Source organism: Protopterus annectens, chromosome 4.part0 (assembly GCF_019279795.1).
Source record: "Protopterus annectens isolate FY-2018-M chromosome 4.part0, PAN1.0, whole genome shotgun sequence".
NCBI classification, from domain to species: Eukaryota; Metazoa; Chordata; order Ceratodontiformes; family Protopteridae; genus Protopterus; species Protopterus annectens.
This window is the reverse complement of record NC_056733.1, coordinates 1,162,072,880-1,162,095,822: the sequence shown is the minus strand read 5'-3', so window position 1 is coordinate 1,162,095,822 and position 22,943 is coordinate 1,162,072,880.

Genomic DNA, 22,943 nt, shown 5'->3' with positions numbered 1-22,943 from the left:
TGGCACTAAAAAGAACCTGGAGTAGAACCCTGATCCGATCTGGTCTGGGGGGACGGGCTGGATGGCTCTTTTCTTCAGCAGATGGCCAATTTCTGCTGAAGCGGCCTCCCTCTGATCGGGTGGAACATCGGGGAGGATTTTTAACTTTGGAACATGCAGAAGGGGAATCTTGTAACCTCTGGATATAATCCGGAGTACCCAGCAGTCCGATGTAATGGACTCCCATGCCGCTAGGTGCTCCGAGAAATGTCCCCCGACTGCCTCCAGAGTGGAGCAGTCGGGCAACCCCTCAGGGTTGCTGCATGGGCCATTCAGAGAAAGGTTCCCTGGACCCAAAGTTCCAGGGAGCCCCTCTGCCCCTAGGGCGGCGTCCTCCCTGTCCTCCTCTGCCACGGAAGGACTGGTTGTCCGGATCGGGTTGGGAATGCTGCGACTTCCGGAACCACATCTTCTTCTGGCCCTTTTGGTTCCTAGAGTAGGACCTCTGAGGCACAGAGAAGCGGACTCTGATGATAGACAGTGTCTTCCCGTCCTTCTCGCTCTGAACCAAGGTATCGCAAACCGTCTTGCCAAAAAGGGCAGAACCGTCAAAGGGGGCATTCGCAAATGACGCCTTGAAGGGCTCCGTGAAATCGCAGTGGCAGAGCCAGGCCTGCCGTCTTGTGACTAGGCCCACTCCCGCGGCTCTAGCGGCTCCCTCGGTAGCGTGGGAAAGTAACCGCATAGAGGTGTTAGTCACAGAACAAAGAGTGGCCATACGGGTGGAGTGCATAGGTTTGTCCTCCTCCGACATGGACTCTGGGGGGGATGCAGCGTATTCCTTGATAAGATCGCGCTGCATCCTAATGACGTGTGCCAAATAGTTGAGTGCCCTCACTGAGAAGGTCGCTGAACTAAACATTCGCTTCCCCAAACGGTCCATCATCCGAGACTCCTTGCTCAGGGGATGGACTGAGGGACTCTCCTGGGTGAGTTCCCTCTTAGTGGCTGCTGCCGCCAACATGGCATCTACCGGGGGTCCCTTGCTCCAGTGGGCACGGTCAGCAGGGGGGCTAAGGATCCTGTCAGGCCTCTTAGGGATTGGCTCCATGGTGTCCGGTTCCTTCCACGCCCTGGTGGTAATAAGGTCCACCAGGGGGTCGGCAGGAGGGGACACCCAAGAGGTAGACGGGCCCACTTCAAATGCCTCCAAGAACACTGACTTGTCCGAGGAAGACTTTGGGGCAGACCACCCACCTCTAATCCGTAACATTTCCATGATGTCTCCGAAGGAGACATCCTCAGGGGGTGATCTTGGGGAGCCTTCCCCTTCCTCCAAGTCAGTGTCTTCAGTCAAAGACCCGGGGGAGTCTATATGCCTCCTCTTACACGAATGCTTGCGAGGTGCTTCCTCAGGGGGGCTGTCCGAGGAGCCCTCACCAGCAATGTCAAGAACCGCAGGAACTGCTTGGGGCAGTGAAGCGGGCTGTCCCAGTGGCTGGGTGATGGAAGCCTGACCCAGAGCAGATGGAGTGCGGGACGGAGCCGAAGCAAGGGCCGGGGGTCCGGATGCCCTCAACAGAGCCCTCTCCACTACATCAAAAGCCGAGGGGGAGCCAGCCTCGACAATAGGATCCGAAAGTCGGCTCCCTCTCGGATCCGATGAGTGGATCGGAGCCGGCGCCGAGCCCCTCGGATCCGAGGGACCAGTGCGCTCCGACAAGGACGGCGCCGAAGGCACACTGATTCCCTCGGATCCGAAGCTTGGGCCAAGGCTCCGAGAGGTCGGATCTGACAGACTCGAGGGCAGGGTCGGATCCGAAGTACCCAGTACTGTCGGCGCCGACCCACCCCCGGTTCCGAGGCTGCCCAGCTCCGAGCGCTCCGAACCCGGGTAGCGGGTCGGAGAAGGAGCAATGGGCTTAAAAAATGGGGTCGAGCTCCCCCCCAGAGGGGGGGAGGCAGGAGCACTCCGATCTGCACCTAGGCTTGGATGAACCTTCGCATCATCTGGTCCAGATCAGCATCGGAGAGGCTGTAGGTAGACCTCGACGAGGCTACCGAGGTAGGCCTTGAGTGCCGCCTCGATAGCCTCGAAGGAGGTTGGGTCTCCTCATCCTCAGGCTACGGTGAAAAGCATGGGGACCGGAGCTGAGGAGGGGGAGAGCCAGCAGCCAGAGAGGCCGCAGGAGAAGCCCGCTTAGCTGGCGGGGTTGAAACGGAGGAATCGGCCCGCCGCTTGTGGTGCTTCTCTCTCCGGTCCTTTTTCCTGGCTTCCCTCTCCTCCAACCCTAAGGCGGGAGTTTGAGTCCCGGGTGCAGGAGGGGGAGCAGGCAAGGCGGGGACTGCCGAAGCAGTGACCACCAAGGGGGCGGGGGCCGAAGCCGAGTCTGGGGGCAAGAGTCCCGCCAAGACCAGCTTCGACCTCCGCTCCTTCAAGTGCCCTGGGGTTGAACCCTGCACAGATTGAACACCCTGAATTGAGGTGTCCAACCCCAAGGCATCGAACGCACTGAGTGTGGCCATCAGCAGGGGAAAGCTTATGGCCACACTCGGAGCACTTTGAGAAAACAGCCTTTGGGGCCTCAGACATAACTATTTTTTTTTTTTTTTTTTTTTTTAAATAGTAACAATAAAAATAAACTAAACACTCACACAAGGCCCCAAAGAAAACACACACACACACACACCAACTACGCACTAGTGAGGGGAGGGTAAAAACTAGATTAAATTAACCCAAAAACAATATAAATATAAGGGAAACCTAAAACTTTCACACAACTAAAAGTTTTTGAAAAGTTTTAAACGTTATTAAATCCTCTAAATAACACTTAGCTTTAGGAGCTCGATGACCCAGCCTTCACCATGCGCGGCGAACTAGATCTGAGGTCATGTAGGGAGAGCAGGGCATTATGGGTGAGGGGAGGAGCTAGGAGCTCAGATCCATAGCTGGATAAACCATGCCGGTTCGGATCCGATATCGGATCCATACCCACAGGTTGCTGACAAATGAATTCTCCTACTTCAGATCATTTGTTTACTGGGAAAGTCCAACTCAGAACAAAGCCAATTTTCAGTGGAGGCCCAGGGAGAAACACTCCAGACGCATGTCTTTGCAATGTGGGAAGAAACCAAAACACCCAGGGGAAGCCCACATGAATGTAGGGAGGACATGCAGGCTCTACACAGAAGGCACCCAAGCTGAGAATTGAACCAGAGAACTTCCTGCTGTGAGGTGACAACGCAACTGCTGCACTACTGCCACCATCCACTAATATGTTTTTTAGTGCAGGGCATAATGGAGCTCTCAGAATATGTGTCCTAGGTAGGTATGAGACTAGCTTTGAGCAGCAGTCTACCTTCTCCAAGGATGATGCCGCATTACTAGCATAAAATAATTAACTATAATAAATGGCTTAGATTTTGGTGTCATTCAAAAGGAATCCAATATTTGTTAGCCTGAGTAGATGTGATAAACAGAACACGCTACTTTGCCAGGAATAGCAAGAATCTGTCCCCACTAGGGTTTCATTTTTTGGCAAATACATTGCCCATCTCTATAGTGCCTTTTTAGGTAATGCTGATCTGATAAACTTAAAAACAAAGCAAGCAAAGAAAAATATGAAGGTGTTGCTGATCGATGCTGGGAGCCTAAACAAAAAGCTCTACTTCCTACAAGCCCTTCTCACCCTGGAGGACATAGATGTCTATGTAGTGACTGAGACATGGTTTAAAACGGTAGAGAGCACTCAGGCTGTGTAGGGCTATAATGCCTTCCACATGCTCAAACCAGCTATTTTGCAGGAGGAGAAAAATGGTGGTGGTGTCTCAGACTTCATCCAAAAGAGGCTTACATTGTACTGTAGAGTAGTATGATGCACTAGACCCTCTTTATGCTCAACTAACCATCAGAAAAGTCCAATATCATATACTTGCTAGGTAAAGATCTCACTCTATGACCCAAGAAAGCAACAATGCCTATCTACAGGAACCAGATTTTTCAGTATTAAACCCAATATGATTTCCTAGGAAACCCACATCACCACTAGAACACAAGTCTAGAGCTTCCTGGACTTGCCCTGGAATTACCCAGAATACTCACTTGGGGGAGCAACAACTTAGAACGTGTTCTTTCTTTCTTTCTTGTATCATAGGATCATAGGAGGTTACTGGCTTTTGACCCTGAGGCCCTTATAAGCCTAGCCAAGAGTTTAGCCCATGTTTAGACAAGTCAGCAACCGATGCCCCTGTTCAGCAGGGACACGGGTGGAATCCCAGGGGTATACTTTCTGTTTCCCATCCAGTTATCCAGGTTGTGCTTGAAAAAGAGTAAAGAGGTACTCTGCTTGATGTGCAGAGGGAGTCTATTCCATAGATGGGGGAGTCTCTGGGACACAAATCTGTCCCATCAACAAGTCCTGTTAATGTCACAGACCAGGTTGAGGCTGCGCATGTGAGTTACTCGAGTGGAGCCTGACTTGCAGATATGCAGCAGTCCCATCAAGGTGGGGTCTGGGATCACCTTGTATGCCAGGTAGAGGTCACCTCTGAGGAGTCTGTATGAAACTGAGTAGAGGAATAGGGCTTTTAGTCTATCTATGTATGGTAGATCTTTGAGGCTCTGGATTCTCCTGGTCAGGAACCTCTGTGGTCTCTCCAGCTGCTGCATGTGCCGAAAGGGGCATTGTACTCAATAATTGTCCTTATAAGGGAAGAATACAGGGATATTATGACCTCCTTGTCCCTAGGTGAGATACCCTTACTTATGAGGTGGACCATGTAGAAGGCTTTCCGTACAATGGAAGCAATATGGTGGTCAAAAGTCAGGTTGCTATCAAGCTGCATACCCAAATCCCTTACGACTGATTGTGTGCTTAGGACATTGCTATTAATGTGATAATTTGTGGGGATGTCACTCTCCCCAAAGGGGATGATGATGCATATTTTGGTATTCAGCTTGAGGCCATGTTTCTGGCACCAGTTATTTGTCTGTGTGAGACTCTCTTGGAGGATGTCCACATCACTAGGGAAATTGATGACAGCACCCAGCTTGCAGTCATCTGCAAACTTGGTCAGCCATAGCCCACTAGTTTTGGCCTGCACCTCAGAAAAGTATATCCCAAATAACAGAGGCCCCAAGACTGAACCCTGAGGTACAGGGGTATGCCTCTTGTTATGGGTCTACTGCTTGAGGTGGCTTCGCCTATTTTGACTAGGTGGGTTCTATCAGTGAGACAGTTTGCTACCCATCTGGTAATATATGGATTGATGCCTAGCTGTGAGAGTTTATCTATTATGCCTGAGTGGGGAATAGTATCGAAGACTTTGGCCAGGTCAAGGTAGGCAGTGTGCACCATCTTCCTCTCGTCCATGGCTTTGTTGACTGTCTCAAAGAAGTCAACCAAATTTAGCAGACATGACCACCCCTTGACAAAGCCAAACTGTATGGGATCAAATGTTTGGAGGTTGCCAGTGTCCTTGTTAATGAGGTCCACGTTAATCCATTCCATGGCCTTGCAGATCAGCCTAATTAGGCTGATAGGTCTATAATTTCCCAAATCTGTGGATGCTCCACCTTTGTGTAAAGGGATGACAGTGGCTGTCCTCCACTCAGCAGGGATGAAGCTGGTACTCAGGCTTTGGTTGAACAGGGAGCCTAATGGTGATGCAAGTTTCTGCCTGACGTAGGATGCAGCCTGGGATGGTATTGGGTCCCATGAAGGCTGTATTTTTTGCCATCCAGTGTGTATCTTTATCACTTGTTAGGTCTGACTGTAATGCTATCTCCTTTGAAGTAAAATTGAAGCCAGAGACCCCTTCCATCAAAGGTACCTTTAGAATTTTTTCTACGGCAAACTAAGTACTCCTAAGTGATACATTAGCAAGCTTCATATCTCCACCAAACCAAGTTAACGCCATTGAATATATGGAAACATACACCACCACACTATGCTAGCATATATAGGACCCTGTTGGAAATAATGCAGGGTAAACCTCAGAAACAAACCTCCATGTTCAACCCATAATATCAACAAGATTTACAACAAAAGGAAGAGAATTTTGACCAAAAAGAAAAATAAAGAGTAAGTTTCAAAATAAAATAGCTCTTGTTACTGAAATAAACAAACAACTTAATAAAATCCATCAAAACCAAGTCTGAGGGTAGAATAGCTACCCACGCCAAAGACAGTCACTAGGTCTTTTTTATTTACACTTGAAATCTCAGAAGTTCAACTCAGCTATGTACTGCACTGATTGTGAATGATGTTACCTACACAGCGGATGAAGATATGGAGAACAAATAGACAATAAATTCTACTCAAACTCTACCCCTCTCTGACCCTCTGCCTGTCCCACAATATGTAACAGAAGCTGGCTCATATCCAGCTATCACACAAGATGAAGTTCTTAAAGTGCTATCAAAAGCTAAAATGATTGCTTTGCTGGGCCTAGACAATATCCCTGGATGTATCTTAAATAGAGTGAAGCATCATTTAGTCACCCTTCTAACAACACTGTTCAACCTCAGCATCTATACAGGTTTTGTACCAAGTGAATAGAGGACAGCTCAGTCATTCCCCTTGCATAAGGGAGGACCTTCCATAAACCCTGGCAATCACAGGCCCATAGGTCTGGACAGCCAAATATGCAAAGCCATGAAAAGATTTATCATGGAACTAATCAATAAGGACAAAGAGAACTTCCAAACACTGGACCCATCTCAGATTGTGTTCCTAAAGGCCAGTTCATGCTTACTCAGCCTTGTAGACCTTTTTTGAAAAGGTCATAAAAGCAATGAATGAAGGTAAACCAGTACATGTTACATACCTCAACTTGGCCAAAGCTTTTGATACAATCCCCCAATCTGTAGTAGAAAACTTATATACTCTGGGAACAAACCTCTACATCACCTGCTGGATTGCCATCTGGCTCACAGATAGATTGTAGGTGATCAAAATAGGGGATGCTACCTCCACAAACAGACCAGTCACCAGTGGAGTCCCCCATAGTTCAGTTGTGAGATCTTTCCTGCTTGGAATCTACTTCTCTGAAGTAAAAAGCAATGCCAAAGGGCTTTGGCTGACTAAGTTTGCAGATGACTGCAAGCCAGGACCAGTCACTGAATCCCTAAATGACTTGGCCATCCTGCATGAAGGTTTGTCCCAAAACAAATAACTGGTGCCAAAATTATGGACTAAAAAAAACAAAACAAAAAAAAAATGCATTATTGGATCCTTGGGGAAATAATCTTTCTCGGTGAACTACCACATTGACAATATGTCCCTAATAGTTGACTCAGTCTTTCAGGGTTTGGAAACTTATGTGGACAGTGACCTAACATCTGACCAACATGTGTCCACCGTCATAAAAAAGAAATTCTATATTACACAACTTATAAACAAAGGGATTGTGTCTAGATCTAGTGATGTCATTATCCTCGATTGCTCTGTCTTCATTAAGCTAATTATTGGGTATAATGCCTCTTTTGGACTGCATCTGTCCATGATAACACCCACAGATGTACCTTACTAAAGGATGCAAGGTCTAATATGTTCTACGTGGACTGACTCAAAGCCTTGCTACTATACTTAGTATCCTACAGACTGTTAAGAGGTGACCTTGTCTGACATATAAGACATCCTCTGACCCAATACTGATGGACCTACTGCACATCAGCAAGTCAAATGGTATCAGAAATACTCAGTCTAGGGATCTAAACCTCTTCTGCAACATCCACAGAACAGTTTAGAGGAACCGGTATATCTTGTAGAAGATACCACTGTTTTGGAACAGACTCCCCGTCCATTTAAACAAAGCTCGGTCCTGTCCATATTCAAGCACAATACTGTGGATGAGTATTAGACAATTTATTCTGGTACTACTAATGTGATAGGCTCATATGTTCATACTAGGCTAACTGCCCTTGTGGGTCATTTTAAGCATAGCCAATTACCCTATGTGAGAATCAAACCCTGTATCTTGTGTCTCCAAGGTAAACACCTTAACCATTATGCCATCCTCCCACCCTGTTTGGTTCTTGACACAGGCTCTCAACTCCCTTCTGTTGGCTCAGTTCATTGTTACATAGTTCATAGGTTCATAGTTCATAGGTTAGTACTAAGCTAACTGCTCTTGCAAGCCATTTTAAGCCTAGCCAATTATCCCTTGTTAGACTCAAACCCTGCACCTTGTGTTTGTAAGGCAAACACCTTAACCAAGCAGCTCCTAAATGCTTTAGCTCATGCATGGGTCCCCTGATATTTTCTATGGTATGTTCCCAATTATTTTCACAGGGATAATATATAATTATTGACCAGGGGATGAGTAACCCCAATCTAACTCCAAATGGGATAGGTTAATTCAATCACCCAAAGAGAAACTGGCTTGGCTTTAAATGGCCTAATACTTACCTACGAGCCTATAGCTAGATTTAACACTGTGTATGTATGTTTCTGAGTGAGTGTGTGTGTGTGTGTGTGTGTGTGTGTGTGTGTGTGTGTGTGTGTGTGTGTGTGTGTGTGTGTGTGTGTGTGTAGTGTATATCCAAGCTTGTCTTATATGATGCTAATGTTACAGAAAGGATTTTCTTAAGGTAAGGTGCAGATTTAGGCTAGGGACAAGGTTAGAGCTGGGCTTAGAGTTAGGAGCAGGGTGGGGGTGAAGCCTGGTGATAGAGGAGCACCCCTTATTTCCAAAAAACAAATACTGAAAAGTAAAAACAAATACAAACAAGCATAACAACATATTCTATTTATAGGCATTCATCCTGAAATCACAAGCTGAACAGTGAATTTTATACTCCTGAAAATTTCCACATTGTTCTCCTTTTCACTAGAAAGACTATTTTAACTCCACATTTCAAATTTTGCACCTGTCTCAAAAACACATTCATATTAAACACAGGACACCACATCTACATTCTGCAATTAATGCAGTACACCTCTGACTATGGATAAACCTTTTCATGTAGAAACTCAGACTAATAAAATATGTTAAGACAACTGAAGATCAGCGTGACAGATGGTGCTGTCAGTGTGACCTTTGGGTTTCATGCGCAATCCGAATCAGTGAGATGTGTGCTGAGCTACGAGTTAGTCAGTCATGCCATATGAGCTGACAGGCATGAAACAGCACTGTTAGATAGAAGCTGGATTAGCCTGTAACAGCAGCAGCTCAGTTATTGCCCTATATATATTCCCTGCAAAAGTTCAGACAAACCTCATAAGCAGACAATGATCACTTGGCCATTTTCCCTGTGATTTCACAATTACAGACAGATGCACAGTTAGATAACAGCTCTGTTGCCCTACTTTCTATTTTCCAACCGCTCACAACCTTGGCATAAGGAGGTGTGATGAGATCATTAAATTTGTTCTTTCAGCAGAAAGGTTAAAGCAACCTCATGTGGCTAACTTATGTACTAGCACCATAGCTTTATAATACTGGCTGCAGACTGCAAAAAGGCATGTACAACTTTCCCTGGTCTTTATTACAAGTAATTATTTTCAATTCTATTTTTCTTTTTTTGCTGAATTCTTCAAAACCACTACAAAAATAAATACATAAACTACAGTACTTCTCAAAAAGATTTTTTAAGAGAATGCTCTTCCCAATGCTCATAAAGTGCAAATATATCTTTTGTCAGTTTTGTAACACTTAAAGGGTTGGCACAAGAAGTTCACATTGCAATCCCATGACAGCAGTGACTTGTATACGTGGTTCTACAATAAAAGAGCGTGCTTTAATTTAGTACAAAGCCAAAAAAGAGGAAGTATCTAAACCAACTAAAAGATGGCAGCATAACTTAATTCCATGTCATACAGCCTCCAAAACATTGTACAGTATGTACCATCTCAGAGGGAATAAGGTTTAGAAAATAAAGAATAATAAGTCTGCTGAGGCAGAGAAACCAGACAAAACCATTTCGTAAATATTTAATGAGGCCAAAGCTAAAGAAAATATGCTGCATCTTATTGAGAGGCATTCGTTGTTGATTATCAGCGTAAAGTCGTACCATGATATACTGACAACTCAGTGGGAGCAACTGAAATACATGGAGACCCAGGATTCAGATCTTTATGAGAGGGTAACAGTGAATAACAGCAGGAAAAATATTTACACGTTCCAAAGCTGGAAAGAGAAAGAGCAAGACAAATGGAAGCTTTGCAACTAAAAATGGATGACCTAGAAAACAGTTCAAAACAAAATAGTATTCCAATACTGGGGATACCCAAAAGCATATTGATGCAGGCGCTGAAGGGGGTGGTTTCATTGGTAATGAACAAAGCCATGCACTTCCTGATTCATTTCCCACTTCAGATTGAAAGAATTCATTGGGTTGTTATTCAAGGAACAGACCAAATGTGGCCCCATTATGTTTAATGGCAGTGAGTTCATGTACAAGAAAGGAGTAGATTGTCTGAAACAGCCAAAAATAATGGTGCTTATCATGGCAAAACTCAGCAGTCTACTTTTTAGGGAATCTCTACTCCCTCCATCTTCATAAGGTAAGAAAAATTTGGATACCTCCACAAAAAAAACAGTTTATGGCCCAAGGCTTTGCAGCCAGCATAAAATATCTCAAGAGTTTTGGAAACAAACTACATTGGGGATATTATGTGTTTTTCTCAAGTGAATCAGAGACATGATGTTACCTATCAATCTGACAAAACCAGGAGATGATTAAGGCAATTAATGATTCTGTAATGAGAATTTGGCATGAAACAGAGATTTTTAATACGGGAACAAACAGTAAGACTTAAGGGACGGCACAGAAATATCTTTCAAAACTGTCCATAACTTGAGCTTAATTACAAATTAACTCAGACCCAAAGGTTCATGCATCCAAACCTTTTTTCATTATCTGTAAACTAAACCAAAGGGTTCAGTGCAGGAAAAATTAGTCTACACCTTGGAATAAGTGGGCAAAAACAGAGAAAAGTTACAGAGATAGCATGCTATCCAAAAATGTTTGGATAAAGAAGGGGAAGCAGTTAAAACCATTGGAAAAGGGTGGGAAAAGCAGGAGAATTTAAATTGAAAACAGATAACTGGAACACAGTATTGGACAAGAATCATTATACAGGGAAATGGGCACATGTGTGGGATCTATTTTGGCACTTAGCACCAAATAGTCTTCCCCAAGATGGGAATTTAAATAACCACAACTGCTAGAGATGTGGTTTGGAAAGAGAAGGGATTCTTTATGTGTTTTAGGTTTGGGAGACTGAACAGTATAAATGGATACAAAGCTTTAAAAATTGTGAGTAGATATTCAAGAAAAGAATAGAATGGTTATGGAAGGCACGTAGGTTAAAATAAAAAGGGCAATGAATGGCCTGATGGAGAGATTTAAGTTAGGCTGTTTCTAATCTTTGTGCATATATTAGCTATTGATGATGAATGAAAATGTCTGGTAGGCAAATCAATGTGATGTAGAAATAATGAATACATAAAAGTAACCAGAAAAAAGTAATACATTTTTTTAATAAAATGACTAGTACATGAAAGAAAACAGAAATGTGGGAGAAAGTATTTTCAAATTTTGGCATAAACATAAATGGTTAACAGTATCTACTGTACTGCCTGTCATTTTGTGTTAATGGGTGATGCTGTTCTAATTTTTCTTTTAAAAAAATATTTAAAAAAGAAACAATTCTTAACATCAGTTAACACTTGCACAGCAATGATAATTTTGCCAACAAATGAGAGCAGATGTATGAGACACAGTTTACCATTAATGGAGTGTATACACCTACACACATTAGTACTCACACAAGACAGGAAATAAAAAAGAAAGAATCTTTAAAATTTTAAAGCATATCATGGTTGTATTTATGTGTGCTGTCTTTGGGTGTTTTATGTAACAGTTATTATACCGTGTCATGAATTATGAAAGATGGAAAGTGAAATTTCAATATATCTTAAAGACACACACTCCTCCAGGCTTGTCAAACAGTATGACATGCAGGAGACACTCCAGGTGCAGTTAACCATTGACAAGACCCCTATTCAAATTATAGCTAGCTAGAGGGCCCCCAAATTTGACTCAAGATGCTGACTCCACCTATCTGGACCTCTTCAAATCTATCAAGATTCAACCCTTTACCCTGATCCTGGGTGACTTTAATTACCCAAACATAGACTGGAAAAACTACTCATGCCAGAACACAAATGCCCAGAGATTCCTCAATTTTATCAAGGCAAATGCTTTGGAACAGCTAGTCGATACCCCCACAAGAGGTGATAATTCATACCTCTCAACTGTCCCTGATTTTCAGGGACATCCCTGTTTTTGACTCAAATTTTAGCTCTGTCCCTCTTAATCCCTCCTAAAACTAGTGACTTTTGGAGGAAAGGTGGTGAATTACACTTAATGAATAATGACAATAATTAAGAGCTATAGACTGCTTTTACTTCATAAAATGTGTATTAATTCATATGCTCTGATTCTGTCAATGTTTCAAGTTAATAGCACTAATATTTTAAAAGTTTCCGTGATTGTCCCTGATTTTTTTCTTGAATTGTCCCTGATTCTGTTGAAATTTGTCCCCGATTGGTTGAGAGGTCTGGTGATAATATTTTGGACTTGGTATTACCCAGCATGAGTAACCACTGCTGCACCCCTACAGTATCATCCTCCCTGGTAAGATTTGACCATAAAGCAGTCACTTTCGAAGTCACCATCTCCCCTGACCCCCCCCCCCAGCTAGGGTCAAGCAAAAAAACTTCTCCAAAGCTGATTACAACCTCCTCAGGGATGGTATAAACAGCTTCACAGCCCCCTCTCCCTCTGTAGGAACTGACACCAAAGTCCAAATCTACCTATATGAGCATATATACAGATGCATGGATTCAGGAATATCCAAGAGGACTAAATCATCCTCCGCAAGAAAGGGTAAACCTGTCTGGTGGACATCTGCAATAAATAAACTATATAACAAAAGGAGAAAATTCCTGTCCAGGACCAAGAAGGAGCAGGATCCCAATTGGCAGCAATCTGTCCTTAGCCTGAACAAGCAAATAAGAGCACTAGTGAAATCCTCTAAAGCCAACTTCGAGTCCAAATTGGCCACATCTACTAGAAGCAATCATAATGCCTTCTTCACATATGTCTGCAATCTCAAAGGAAGCACCCAGATCTGTTCAGAACTAGTGGTCAAGGACACCATATACACAAATGCTGTAGATATAGCCAATCTACTGGGTGACAGATTCAGTGAAAACATCTCCCCTCTGTCCCCACATCAGTAAATCAGGACATCCCCAGTACCTGCCCCCCACCCCTTATCTCTAGGGAACAGGTCATCACTGCCTCTCAAAGTAAAAAAATACAGCCTCCATGAGACCCGATAAAATCCCAGGCTGCATTCTACATGAACTCAGGCATGAATTTCCAGCACCATTCGGCACCCTAGTTAACCAAAGCCTCTGTACCGATTTTTGTCCCAGCCGAGTGGAGGACAGTCACTGTCATTGCTTTATACAAAGGTGGAGTGTCCACCAATTTGGGAAATTATAGACCCATCAGCCTAACTAGCCTGATCTGCAAGGCCATGGAACAGATTATCATGGACTTCATTAACAGGGACATTGGCAACCTCCAAACTCGACCCCACACAGTTTGGCTTTGTCAAGGGGAGGTCATGTCTGTTAAATCTAGTCGACTTCTTTGAGACAGTCACCAAAGCCATGAATGGGGGGAAGACAGTGCAGAACACCTACCTTAACCTGACCAAAGCCTTCAACACTATTCCCCACTCAGACATAATAGATAAACTCTCTCAAATAAGCATCAATCCATATGTTACCAGATGGGTAGCAAACTGGCTCACCGATAGAAACCACCTAACTAAAATAGGGGAAGCCACCTCAAGCAGTAGACCCGTAACAAGCGGCATACCCCAGGGATCGGTTGTTATTCAGGCTATATTTCTTTGAGGTGTAGGCCAAAACCAGTGGGCTTTGGCTGACCAAGTTTGAAGATTACAGCAAGCTGGGACCAGTCATCAAGTCCCCAAGTAATGTGGATATCCTCCAAGAGTGTCTTACCTAAACAAATGACTGGTGCCAGAAACATGGCCTCAACCTGAATGCCAAAAAATGCATCATCATCCCCTTTGGGGAGAGTGATGTCTCCACATATTATCACATTAATAACAACGCCTTAAGCACACAATCAGTAGTGAGGGATTTGGGCACCCAGGTTGATAGCAACCTGACTTTTGACCAGCATGTTGGTTCCGTCATACGGAAAGCTTTCTACATCACCCACCTCATAAGTAAGGGTATCTCATCCAGGGACAAAGAGGTCATAACATCCCTGTATTCTTCCCTTATAAGGCCAATTATTGAGGATAGCTCCCCCTTCAGCATGTACCTTGCAAAGCACATGCAGCAGCTAGAGAGACCACAGAGGTTCCTCACCAGGAGAATCCAGGGCCTAAAAGATATACCCTACACAGATAGGCTAAAAACCCTGTCCCTCTACTCATTTTCATACAAACTCCTCAGAGGTGACCTCTGTCTAACATACAAAGCAATCTCAGACCCCGCTTTAATGGGACTGCTGCATATCTACAAGTCAAGCTCCAGTCGAGTAACCCATATGCACAACCTCAACTTGGTCTGTAATATCAATAGGACTTGTTGTCAGGAAATACTTGTGTCCCAGAGACTCCCCCATCTGTGGAACAGACTCCCTCTCCATGTTAAGCAGAGCACCTCATTATCCCTTTTTAAGTGCAATGTGGATAACTGGATGGGAAACAGAAAATACACCCTTAAGATTCCACCTGTGTCCCTGCTGGACAGGAGCTTTGGCTGCTGACTTGTCTAAACATTGACTAAACTCTTGGCTAGGCTTACAAGGGCCTCAGGGCCAATAGCCTAGTAACCTCCTATGATCCTATGAAGCAGACAATCAAAGCTATATAAATCACAGAAGGCTGGCCAGGGGTGGGTGGTTAATACTGGATAACTCCCAGGTCATTAGCAGCATAATTCCCAAGTTATCCCTGATAAGCAAATCATACACCTCAGGAACATATTTAACTTCTACTTTGGAGTCAATGATATTTTTATGGGGAAACACTACTTGAGAAAGATACTTTCCACAACTAACAGAAAGAAAGACTGCACCACAGCAGTATACAATGACACCTACTCCATTATAATATGACCCACACTCATTTTTCTCATTGGTTTTGAATAAATTACAATCAATCACTGGCCTAAGCTTGGGTTTTAATACAGAACATCGGACTATAGTACTGTATCTCCATACTGGTTAAAATGTTATACTTACAGTATAATTTAACATTGCTGTGTCATTTTAATACCCTCAGGAAGTTGGATGAATGACGGTTACCTGGCAACAGCCACCATACATTGGATTTGCTAGCAGCAATGTCATTTGTCAATAGCTTGTTTTTTATGAAAAAAGTACAAATGTGGTTATCAAACAACAGGCAACCCTGTATGCTCATGTAATTGTTTTGCTTTCTCTTCTGGACCTGCAGTTATAACAGGGTTATTGTTCTCTGCAATCTTCCCAAATGTGCATATGAAATGTTAGATATAATTCTAACTATCCACTGCCATCAAAACAAAATCTGCAGAACAAATATCTAGAAGACTGCATCTTTAATGCATTGCTTCCAGTTTCATTTTTAGTACAGATGAAACTAAATCCAGGCCTGACAGAAGAGGAACATTGAAACGTCAACAAATAACTTCAGATCAGTAGTTTTTTAAACACATAAAGCTCTACCATGTAGCTTCAATACCCAGTTTAGTGGGAATAATCCTGGGATTTATTTCCTCTCACCTCAGTGTTTTATTCTTCAGGCTTCACATCAGGTTAATACCTTGGTCAGCTGGGAATAAATCTCTGCATATTTCCTACTGCATTCAAGTATTATGACTATGGTACCTGATCTTTCATTGTCTGTGTTAGCAGCATAATAACCAATCATGCAGGGTAGTTTAAGGGCAGTGGCCGAGGCTTCATGTGAGTAAAGAGATAACGTTTCTTGATCTGAATTAGCATTTTGGTGGGAACAGATGAAATAAATATACCACTAATAGTCTTGAAGTAGTGTGTGTGTGTGTGTGTGAGTGTGTGTGTGTGTATGTGTGTGAGTGTGAGTGTGAGTGTGCGCACACATCTCCATCTGCATGTTGGGTATGATCATGTACTGCAGCTTGTAAACTTTCAATATTAACATCAAGATCACTTTATAGGTAAAGGACAAAGCTTGTTAATAGTCTGACAATCGATTGCAATAAATCAGCTATCATGATCTTTGCAACTTCCAAAAGGCTACTGAATCCCATGATGACTTCAGAAATTACCCAATGGGACAGACAAATAACCAGGACTTTGTGTACAAATACCTATAGGTTCATAGGTTCATAGGAAGTTAGTAGGTTAGCATCCCTAAAGCCTTTACAAGCCTAGCCATGTTAATACCAAATATCCCCATTTGTTCTTTTTGGGTAGTTCACAGAATGAATTTATGAACAGAGCAGGTCTGTGATGAACACGGCTTTCCCTGTCCATGAGGGCATGGGTGCCACCGCAGGGGCAAATTTACAGTCTCCTATCCAATTATCTAGGTTGCATTTGAGTAGGATCATTGAGGAGCTCTGTTTAACACGAATAGGAAGTCTATTCCAGAGATGCGGCAGTCTCTGGGAGACATATCTCTCTCTCTGGCATGTTCTGTTAATGTCTCAGGCTAGGTTGAGAACCCTAGAGTGAGTGACTCTTGTTGCCATTTGACTTGCAGATGTGCAGCATTTCCATTAGGGCAGGGTCAGAGATTGCCCTATAGGCTGGGCACAAGTTGCCTCTCAGCAGCCTATAAGATAAAGGGTAAAGTGACAGGGCTTTCAGCCTGTCCATATAGAACATGGTTTGGAGTCCCTATATTTTCTTAATTTGAAACCTCTGAGGTATCTCCAGCTGCTGCAGTTGTCTGGTAAGATTCATGCAAAAGGATGCATTGTACTCTATTAGTGATCTTATGAAAGTCGCATATAGCGGAGTTATAAGATCCCTTGACCTGGATACTATGCCTTTGCTTATGAGGTGCACTATGTAGAAGGCTTTCCTTACCACTGTGGAAACTTGGTGGTCAAAGTTCAGATTGCTATCAACCTGTGTTCCCAAGTCTTAAACCACTGGGTTGGAACTCAAGGGTGCTCTCAATATTGTAATTTGTAGGGAATTTCATTTTGTCAAAGGGGAATAATAATAAATTTTTTTGCATTTAGTTTTAGGCCATGGCTTTGGCACCAGTCATTCATTTGTGTTAGCCCTTTTCTTAATATGTTGACATCTTTTGGAGACTTAATGATTGCTTCCAGTTTACAATCATCTGTTGAGCCAGAGGCCACCTACTTTGTCCTGGATTTCTGAGAAACAGATGCCAAATAGTAAGGGGTCCAACACAGACCTCTATGGTACTCCACTGGTGATGGGTCTACTGGTGGAGGTGAAGTCATCAATTTTGACTGAGTGTGTTCTGTCCATGAGACAATTAGCTATGAATCTAGTAACATAAGAGTTAATGCCCAGTTGGGAAAGTTTCTCAATGATGCCAAAGTGAGAGATTGTGTCAAAAGCCTTGGCAAGGTCAAGATTGGCTGTGTGCACTGTCTTACCTTTGTCCATGGCTTTGGTGACATTCTCAAAGAGTTTAATAAGCATGATCTACCCTTAACAAAGCCAAACTGGGTGGGGTCCAGAGTTTGGAGCTCTCATGTCCTTGTTGATAAGGTCAATAATAATTCTTTCTCTGGCTTTGCAGATGAGGCTGGTTAGAGTTATGGGTCTGTAGTTCCCAGGGTCAGTTCATGGCCCCCTTTGTGGAACATAATAAGTTCTCAAGATATGATTAAAGAAGAAGCCAAGTGGGTCCTCTAGATCTTGCTTTAGATTATTTAGTAAGCAATGTGGGATATTATCTGTTCCCACTGAGGCCGTGTTTTTGGCCTTGACGAATGCAGAGATGACCAGTTCTCTAGAGATAGTAGGCAGAGGACTAGTGTCAGGTATGCTTTGGGATATGGTAGGTGGAGATAGGGGGTAAAGTTGTGCTGAATCTGTCAGCTACCAGGTTGGACATATCTTCCAGTGTAGTATGAGTAATCCCATCTACAACCAGTTCGGCACATTATTGTTCATTCCCTTTTAGATATCGGACGTAGTTAAAGAATGCCTTATGATTATCCTTGGTTAGGTATGCGATTTTAGTTTCATAATTTGCTTTAGAAGATTTTACAAGATTTCTGATTTTCTTGTTTAGGCTTAGGAGGGAACTTTTCCACTGCAGAGTGATATCCCTCTTGCTTTTGGACAACAGTTTCTTCCTAGTCTTATATAATCTGTTTATACTTAAAGTCCACCACAGTGGCTTGTTTTTACAGGAAGACCTGGTTTTGATACCTAGGATTTAACATGGTCCTACATTGTCATCCAAACCATAATCACAGACAGAATAATCAGATTGCTTCTGAACTAATAAAATAACATACAATTTCATCTTATCAGCAGACCCTAGAACCATCATAGGCATGTACTACGTTTAATGGTCTTGTAGAGACCAGGTTCCTTGGTGAGATTCAAATTCTGCATTTCTTCTTAGTGAGGTAAACAACTTTATCACTATGCACCCAACCTCTTGCTTTCTTCTGCAAAAGCCAAAGTGGATTCTAGTTACAGGAAGAGAAACTCAACAATTCTTGTACATTTCTGTTCAAACTAATCAAACAATGCATATCCCATATATGATATATAGTTACCTTTAACTTCACAACATCCAAACCCAATAACCATGCATTCATGTATCCATAGCAAATATGCAGAGGTTGTTGACTTTTTTTCACAACACCCAATCCTTTATTCATGACAAAATGTTTCTGTATACATAAATGTTTGAAATTAATGCACCAGTTCTGTTTTTTTTTTCTTTGTTTTTTGTAATAGTTATGCTCTAACCTCACATGTCCACCTTTTTGGGACAACCATTCACAAGAAAGCAGTTAGCAAAACATGTCCAGCCTACTGGAGCAGTCTTTCTGTGGGAGTAAGAGTGTAGCAATCATCACAAGCCTTCCATGTTAAACTCAAAGACTTTCTTCTCACAGAAAACAAAATGCACTTACTTAAGAAATATTGAGTTATACAGTAAAAAATAAAAATCTGTCTCCAACACTAACATTTTTCTGTCATTCATAGGTAGTTATGACATCACAATTAAGCAATTCACTTCCTTTAAATACAATTTGTTGCATACAGAGTATGCATTACATTTGCAACATATTTAATTAATATAGGCATTACCACCACATTATCCCTTTTTGCAAACTAAAGTATTAAAAAAGCACAGCAGATCTTGATGTTGAACAAACCACATCTCATTTAAGGCACAGCAAAACATGTGCTATGTGATCAAGACCCACTTTGGACCTCATGATGACATACTTAATATCTGCACAGTGAGTGCATTAGCACTTCCTTTGGTAGCATAATGGCAGCCTATGTCTTATGTTCTAATCACTCCACATATTAAAACACGGGATGAGGCTGTTCCAAAGCAGAGTCACTTAAGTAGGATATTTCCCCAGCATTGCAATGTACAGTGATACTCATCTCAGAGCTTCCCTTTTCTTTCCACTATATAGAAGAATAGAGACATTTTATAGGATTATCCCGTCCCACAATGTGACTTACAGATTACTAATCATTAGGTTAAAGTCCATGCCTTTCCTTAGAAAATATACATGTAATAATATGTGTTTTCTAAGATACTGTACTGTATAGTAGAATATAGATATTTTATAGGATTATCCGCTCCCATCATGTGACTCACAGAATACTAACCATTTGTTGAAAGTCCATATCTTTCCTTAAATATATACATAGTAATATGTGTTTTCTAAAATACTCCCCTCCCCTCCTGCCTCACAAAATGCAACCAGTTGTTTGTGGTCCTTGCCTTTTCTTAGAACATATACATGTAATAATATGTGTGTTTCTAGGATAATCCCCTCCCACCACCTGACTCTCACAATGCTCACCTGTTGTCTAGGGCCCTTGCCTTTCCTTACAATAAATGTATACATACAGATATACATATACATATACATATATAGATAGACAGATATACATGTATTGATACTTTTTGTCTAGGACCACTCACTCGTTCTTTTTAATATATGTAGCAATTAATACTTTCGAGGACCCCAGTTATAACTGTTAAACTACTGCTTGTTTTTGCCAGGGGGCATTCACCTCCCACATCCCATATCATTCCCTAAGCCTCACTGTTTGGGTACACACCCTCCCACCTCCTCTATTACTGCATAATGATAGTTGCCCAGGATCAGCTCCACCCACTGCACAGCACATAAAGGGACACTATTGCTGCTACACTGAATTGTTGTGGTATGTCATGCATGGTATGGAAAAACTGGAGCAATTCCTTTTTTTCAAAACAGGTTTATTGTTTTAACATATAAGAGAAATATCATAACAATTTTATACAAGTAATTAAAAATAGGTATTATTATAATATTCAACAAAACAACTAAAGTATTTACAAAGACATCCACTACAATCAGATCAATTAATTAAACTAAAATACCATGCTATTGAAATTAAAATTTTTTTAACAAATTTTGTAAATTATCCCATACAATAAAATAAGATATTTTTCTATTTGTTCTAGTCCTAATTGTGTTTATTTCCATATGGCACACTATATTCATAACATTTTTAAATTTATTGAACGAAGGAGGTGTATCTGAAATCCAATTTCTAGTTATTATTTTCCTAGCCACTGCTAGAATAGACCATAACAAGGGAAGCTTAACCTTTTTAACACTTTGAGGTACAGGTGTGTTGAATAATACAAGAGATTTAGAAATAATGAAATTATCTGTAAAAAAGCCTGCAAAAATTCATTAATTGACTTCCAGTATTCTTTCAATTTTATACAGTCATAAAACATATGAGCCCAGTCAGCATTAATTTCTACATTACATCTCTTACATAGATTATCTTTATTATTTATTTTATTCATTATCAAAGGTGTATAAAAGATATATGTAAAATTTCCATGTATAAAGTCTCCAGACAATGGAAGACGTAGTTCTATAAGCAGATTCCAATATATATTGTTTATCTTGTTGATTTGGTGGGTCCCCATTAATAGAAGTGAAATAATTCCAGTATGAATCTACACTGTAAAAGTTTCTTGTCTGATAACTTTATGTATGTATGAAAGTTTACCTTTATCAGAAACTTTATGTTGTAAATTTAATATCAAGTAATCAATCAGTGTTGGAATAGATTCTTTAACAGTTATAGACATTAAATCTATTTTATTAATGAGATGTTGTCTAAAGGTCTGAACCTCTAACCAGCAAGTTTCTCTTAGATCAAATTCTTGTTTTAAGAAATCTAGATTTTTAACTTTATTATCAGATATCAACTGATGCCAGTACTTTAGATCATTATCTATAGCTAAATGAGTTCCTTCAGATGTAGATGACAAAAGCATACCCTGAGTATACATTATAGGAAATACAATAAAATTCCATTCCCTATACTTAGGGTGCATGAATATAAAGTTATGATAACTAATAATAATATTTAATGGGTAACAAACCATATGTTTAGGTGTAATAGGTGAAGTACAAAATTCCTTTAGTAACCATAACATGGAGTTATTTACAATCATATTTTTATGTGTTAAGGAGATTTTCATGAAGTGTATACTAATTAGCTCCCAATAATCTTTCCATTTTGTGACATATGACTGATCTATTAATAAAGTAATAACTTTTACAATAGAAGAGATAGTATATAAATTAAAGTCTGGAAAAGAAATACCCCTTGAGACCAGCTATTAGTATGTTTCTTTAATGCAATCCTAGGTCTATTAGGTGCCCATAAGAAATTTAACATTAGTGTGTTCAGTTTCTTGATAATTATTTTTGTAGGTGGAAGTATTATTGATTGTATTAAGTATAAAATCTTGGGAATATTATCATTTTAATAATTGTAAGTCTCTCCTCCATAGTAAAAACATATTATTCCAGGTATTAAAAAGATTTTGTATATTAAGAAAACAGGTATTATAATTATTATATATAATAGATTTAATATCTTTAGATAGTATTATACCTAAATAAGTTATCTGACCTGAATTGGGTACATATTTAGTAAAATCACTAATGAGAATATTTTTTCGTGTATATATAGGTAGTATTTTAGTTTTTCTTCATTGAATATTAAACCAGAAATACTTTTAAAATTCATCATGTTATCAAATAGAGACTGTATAGAAGAATTAGATCCTGCTGATGTAATTAGAACATCATCTGCAAAAAGTTGAATTTTGATGTTGTATTTTCATCTATTTCAAAACCCTCTATGTCAGTACTGTTTCTGATCAAATTAGCCCAAGGCTCCATTACTAAAGTGAATAATAGTGGAGAAAGTGGACATCCTTGTTTTGTACCTTTAAGAATGGGTAGTTTTTGTGAAACATATGTTCCTACCTTAATATAAGCCAACGTTCCTTTGTATAAATGTTCAATTAGATTTACAAATGCATCCGAGAAGTTTGTGCACTTCATTAAGGTAAACAGATAGTCCCAACTTACTGAATCAAATGCTGAACTTATATCAAGACTAATAAGTGTTAAATCTTTCTTTTTCCTATTTGCAAAATCTATTAATGTTAAAGTTCTTGTTATATTATCAAAAGTATTTCTATTTACAATGAAGCCTGTCTGATCTATATCTATAATGCCGGGAATGATTGTCTTCAATCTATCAGCAAAGATATTCATAAACATTTTATAATCAACATTAAGTAATGAGATGGGCCGATATGAAGAACATCTAGTTGGATCTTTATTAGGTTTTAAAATTGGCGAAATAAATG